The sequence below is a fragment of the Corapipo altera genome, unplaced genomic scaffold (assembly GCF_003945725.1).
Source record: "Corapipo altera isolate COAL_440 unplaced genomic scaffold, ASM394572v1 61029, whole genome shotgun sequence".
Lineage (NCBI taxonomy): Eukaryota > Metazoa > Chordata > Aves > Passeriformes > Pipridae > Corapipo > Corapipo altera.
This window is the reverse complement of record NW_020885027.1, coordinates 130,684-136,790: the sequence shown is the minus strand read 5'-3', so window position 1 is coordinate 136,790 and position 6,107 is coordinate 130,684. Positions and strand designations below refer to the sequence as shown.

At 41.6% G+C, this 6,107-nt stretch overlaps 1 long non-coding RNA gene across 1 annotated transcript; it reads left to right on the top strand.

Annotated features, from left to right (window-relative positions):
• The first annotated feature begins 1,550 nt into the window (after positions 1-1,550).
• LOC113959224 lies at positions 1,551-2,495 on the top strand. Its single transcript, XR_003531744.1, has 2 exons — positions 1,551-1,738; positions 2,432-2,495. It is a non-coding gene; the product is annotated as an uncharacterized LOC113959224 (long non-coding RNA).
• Positions 2,496-6,107: the final 3,612 nt, after the last annotated feature.

Genomic DNA, 6,107 nt, shown 5'->3' with positions numbered 1-6,107 from the left:
AGAGATTGCAATAAAACTGAGTTACTGGAGTCAGGTTGAATTTAGTAAAATTTTTCTAGTTTGCCTCCCAATATAACAATCTCAAAGCTAGATTTAGTTAGTTTTACATTTATGAATTATTTAAGAACTGTGAGTGATTTAGGATTTTAATATAAGAGGTGTGACTTTTACCTGTTGTGTGGTGTTGTTCCACAATTATGGAGTTACATGATCTTACAACTAATTTGTTTTCCTTTGTGCTGCTTATGTTGTGAATTCTGTTCTCTTACCGAAATTTCATAGGTAAAAGAACTAAAAATACGAGCAGATAATGTAGCTCACATCTAAGGAACTGGTTGCAAGCTGGAATCTGGCTTTCTCTATCCTTTCTGAACTGCACATGTAGCTTAAAGCTGAGTATTGAAAAGAATAATCAAACAGTATTTTTTCACTGTTGTAGACTTAAACGTGCTAAATATATTGAAAAGTAAGTAAATTAACTTTTATGCAATTAACTTTTCCTTCCTTCTTGGAGTAGTGGGTAACATTTCTACGGTGTTCTGAAGAGAAAGACCTTTGTAGTTATATTTTTAATTTTGTGGTTATATTTTTAGTTTCCTACTGAGATAGTATTAATTATAATTTTGGAAAAAGAGAGAAAATGACACAAAATCTTTAATTTGATCCCAAGTGCAAGAAATGCATGGTCTGTATTGAAAAGCCCTGGGATGCACCTGGTGTTGTAATTGGTTATGACTAACAATACCTCTCCTATACCTTCAAATAATCCTTATTCGTTTGGTTATATCACAAGTCAAAAATGTTCATTCTCAATCTATCATTAGTAATTGTCATGAATAAGAGGAGCCAATCTGTGGCTCCGGTGAGCCTAGCCCGAGACTGAGAAGATAATGCAAATACAGGAAATTAGAGACACTGTTCTAATTGGTTTTGTCATCTTTGTATTAATCAGAACAATAACTACAGCCATGCATTAACCATTCAATGCAGGCCATGCATTTTAAAGAACAAAATGCATTGGTTTTTTCTTTCTTGTATAGCAGGCCTCTTGCCCTAATAGATCCCTGAATCTACTATTCCGGAGTTAAGGAAATATCTGTCACCAACAAGGTGTTTCCACTTATTCTTTTTGTATGTGGTATTATATTGCTAGCAAGCAAGAATCAGAGTTGAAATCACAACTTGCATTTTTCTCTGCATAAAAGGTTATAATATGATTACATTTGTATTATGAATTTAACCAAAATTTGGAAACAAACTCTCCTGAACTGTGTGCTGCCAAGTTGTTCTTGCAGCAGTGTTAAAGGTAAAAGCTAAAGCTAAGCCCTGGTTTCAAGAAGTGAAGGACATATGTGATGCCATGTGCAGAGTGTCTGCAATTGTGCTTGGTTTTGCCTCTTGGGTTGGAGCAGCCGTGTCACTAAGGGGAAAGGAAGACAATGGAAAGCTGTAGAACTTGTAACATCCTGAGGCCTAATGGTTGTTGCTGTATACAATGGTCTGTTTCTGTGCTGTTCATGTCACACCAGTGATGTTTGTGAAACTCAGGCAGACTGGTGTGGTTTGGGAATTCTACATCAGACATTGATTATTTTGCAGTGCTCATATTTGTATGTGTTTCATCCCAGTAGTGTTACAGTGGGTAGCAAGATTTATTTGGAACCAGCATATGACAGAAACCTTTTGGCTTACGAGTCTTCCCAAGATTATATGTGATTGTGCAATAACAATTTTTGGGGTTGTGCTCGTTTAAAAGTTAACCAGCAGGGGAAATGAACTCAGCTCAAAAGAGAGATTGCAAGTCAGAATAACAATTTAATAAAATAATACAATAAGCACGACTACACAGACAAGCAATTGGTCTCAACCCACAAAACCCAAATGTACAACCTGGCACACCAGGGCACAAACAAAGCGGTGCTCCCTGGGCCCCCCCCGAGTCCAAAGTAAAGGAAGAGGGGAAAAACCTGCTGGTGGGAGAGCTGCTGCAGTCCGGTCAAAAGCGGCGACTGCAGTCCAGCCGAGGGTGGTGGTCTCAGTCCGGTTGAGAGCGGTGAGCTGCAGTCTGGCTGAGAGCGGTGAGCTGCAGTCCTCCCCTGTATCCCACGAGTAGTGGTAAGGTTCTGAAACTCCAGGTTTATATATTCTCCAGCTCAGGCAGGAATGATTAGTCCCTCCCTTAGAGTGGGGAATTCCATAAAAGGATGTTCAGTCCTTCCCTCAGAGTGGGGAATTCCATAAAAGGGTGTGAGGGTGCTCAGTCAGGGAATTCCACAAAAGGGCATGAGGACAGGAGCATGAGGGGGGCCACCTCGCAGGCCTCTACTGACAACAGTTTCTGGGAAATGGCATGGAGGGCTATAGAATACACAGTTTTGGGCTACACCCATCCAGTGATGAATCGGTCCCAGCTGTTCTAACTAGGACAGAGGTAAAAGTCTATATCATATCCAAACTAGACAAACTTTAAAAGGGTGGATTTCTTGTCCAGTTTGGAAAATACTACCAAATTGTCAGGCAATGCTATGTATTTGGTATAGGGGTCAGTGATTTAAGAATTTGTAAAACACTTTTGCAAGACAGAAACGGGGAGAGGACAGGTGGCAGCCCCCTCAGTTCACTTGCAAAAGTTGTTTCATATGTTAAGGTTTTTTTTGTACACAGGTGTTCGTAGTTGCCTGCATGATGAATGAAGCCTTGGAAAGAAAGAACAAGGTTGATGTTGTTTTCTGCAGGTAACAATGGCAACATCAGGAGCTGTTGTGGCTGACAGTTTCCTCAATATTGTTAGAACACAGTTTTTGGAGCACAGTTCTTTTTAGTATTATAAGCATAGTTTTTCTTAGTCATATACACCTTTTTAGTATATTTTTTAAGCACATGGAATTAAGGATTTAAGAGAGTGTATTGTACGAACTTTAAAGTAAGTATTACGAGAGCACAATTTTTCAGCATTATGAGCACATTTTAGTGTTGTTAAGGTACAGTATTTTTAGTTTTGTTGGAGCACAATTTGTTAGTATGTTTAAGCATATAATTATAGAAGGTAAAGATCTTAGATTATTCACTGGGTACTGGTGGAGGAAAGTTTACCTGTTTGGTGGAGAAGCTTTCACACCAAAAGGTACTAGACAATTAGTATGGTTTCGTAATTCATGAGACACAGTGAAATGAGATTCAAAAGTATGCTTGTGTGAAGTGTTTTTGAATGATGGTGGCCACCGTGTGAAAGTGAATGAATGAAAATGTATGCATGTATATGTGTGAATATTCACTTACACATACACAAACACTTTTGGATAAACAAATACACCGATACCTTTACATAAAATGGCAAAAAATCCTGAACAAACTCTCCGGGTTGCAATAGAATGGTATGCAAAGAGTGCAATAGAAACAGAAGATCCAGTGTTAATATATGATTATGTCATTGTGTTATTTAAGGGCCAAGGTGTGAAAAAGAATAACAGAAGACATATGGTCCAGAGTTTAATGGAGTTCTATTTCCAAGGATGTTCTGGACAGAGTGGAAGTTTTAAGAATAAACCCTACATTTAAAGAAGCACTTTTAGGCACACTTTGAGAGCACACATCTTGGGGTCAATAGGTTGTTAAGTTTATTAATGATAGTAGTGTTATTGTATGTCTGCGTTTATTGAAATGTTATGGATACAATAAGGAATGTTACAGAAATGCAATTGAAATTGTTCAAACTTCAACGGGGGATTTGTCAGAGGACAGAAATTGTGTGAACAATTTCTATTGCATTTCTGAGACCTTTACCTTGGCATGGTTGGGTGCAGACAGTAAAAAATACTGCACCACTAATATGGCTGCAGGCCTTGTGCCAAAGTGAAGGAGGAGTTATTTTGGCAGGAAAACAAGTTTTATGGACACCTGCTGTTATCTAATTAGTACTGTACACCACAGTATGTTTCCCTTATGTATCCAATGTAACCTGGGGAAGAATCACATCTCTGTGTCACAAGCAGCATATAAGCTGCCTTTCCTCTAATAAAGGGGACATTTTTGCCAATCATATTGATTTGTGTACATTTCTGTCTGACTCCCTCCGTCGTTAGGTTCTGGAGTCAGGAATGCAAAGGATCTGAGGCCTGTTACACCCCAACTGAAAAAGATACTGGCAGCTTATGAAGGGGTTTGAGCTGCTTCAGAAGTGATTGGCACCAAAGCACAGCTCCTCCTGGCACCCCAACTGCCAGGGCTGGGTCGGATGTTCAAAGGGAAAATCCCTTCCACACATCATGCCACTGATGCTACGTAGAGTAGTGTAACAGGGAAATGTGGAAAAACCAGGGGAAAAACAGGTTCGAGGGATTCTGGAACGTGAATAAACCAAACACCGTTGCTAGTTTGCAAAAAATAGCTATTTATTAGAAAAAAAAAAAGGTGGCAAACGGGGAAAAAAGGGGAAAAAACAGGCGCCTGAGAGAAAAGAATTAGGGCCAAGGAGGAAAAAGTGCACAAAAAACCCAAGTAAGATAGCTCAACACCCTACTCACCTAGGTGTCATCTGTAAGAAAGTCTTACCCACTCTAACTAGTAATAAAGCCTCTTTGTAGCAGCTGCGTGTTCCGGAGGGGTGGCAGGCTCCCACTTCAGCAGGCGTCCCCGCTAGAAGCAACTTGGTCCGTTGTGAAGAGCCGGCAACCCCCGCCAAGACACGAGTCTGCCTTTATAAAGTTTATTGAGAGCACCTGCCCCGGGGAGGTGTGGTCAGTACCGCCCCGTCATCGGCTCTCAATCCCACCCCTTCTGTTATGTAAGTGCACCCCTCCTGCGCATGCGTGAGCACCTTGGAAATCCCCTGACGCAGGCGCAGTGAATTGGGGGGGGTCTTTCCAATTGAGTCTGGGGGAGGCCCTTCATCACCTTCCTCATCACTTTGTCCTCCAGTTGCCCTTGACGAGCGATGGACCAATCACCACAGACCAATTAAAACAGTTTACACAGAAGTTCTCCCTCCAAGGCCAAGTTCACTGCTTTATCAGCAGACTTGGCAGGAGAAAACATAAACTTTTGCAGGTGGCTAGGGCCAAACACAGACCAAAAAATAACATCCCAACTTCGTCCCGATACATGCCACCGCGTGGTCTGCGTTTGGACCATGGCACCGGTGACAGTTTCAAATAGAGGGAGAGTCCAGAAAAATTGTTCCGATCATCATGTCCATCCCCAGGAAGGAGGTCCGCGCGTGTTCTGGTGATCAGTTACTAGGCAGTCTCCAGTTGACAGATATCACGGTCAAACGGATGAACCGGTGTGTCCGCTTGCATGGGCTTAAACAATGCAATGAAAGACTTAGAACTCCGTTTAAACCATGGAACAACTTGACATCTTTTATAGTATGAAGCAGTCGACTGCCAGCCACTATATTTTATGGGCCTATGGGGAGCCATCACAGGTCCTATACACCTGGAGTGCAATCTAGCACCAGACAACCGCCTGGTGTAACCATTGCCCACATGGGCAGTTTACTCTCCCTTTGTAAGTCCAAGGCCTCGTCGGGGACAAGCCATCCTGCCATAGCAAGTCCCTGACTGCAGTCGAACCTCTCCACCTCATGGAGTGGTAGTGCAGGTACCTCTTGCCTCCATGCTATAAAAGGCAGTTGTCTAAACTAGAGGGTTCCGGAAGTTTATGAAAATCGTGGCAGAACACTCGACTTTACTGGTTTGATTATACTGAAGCCCATGGAAGGTACACAACTGACAATTCTTTCGTTATCATCATACCTACCAGGCACAGGTTTTCCCTTCGTGTTGTGGTTTGTCTTCATCTTCTGCGCATCTGAAGACATCAATAGTCTCATATAAGTCGCAGGAAGTTGCTTGCCTGAAAAGGGGTGTTTCATCAAATCAAGGGGAAGGGGAACACTCCAATCGATTTCAAAGATACAAACATAGAATATGAGTATCGCGTGACAACCATTATAAAACGCTATCCTACTTTTATCACGAGGAAAAGGAATAACCGGTCTATGACGTTGGGCTTCTTGCAACCTTTGACAGAGTGACTTCTCGGATCCAGTACAATGAAAGACCTGCTAGAGAAAACACAAAATGTATACTATTATTTAATACATG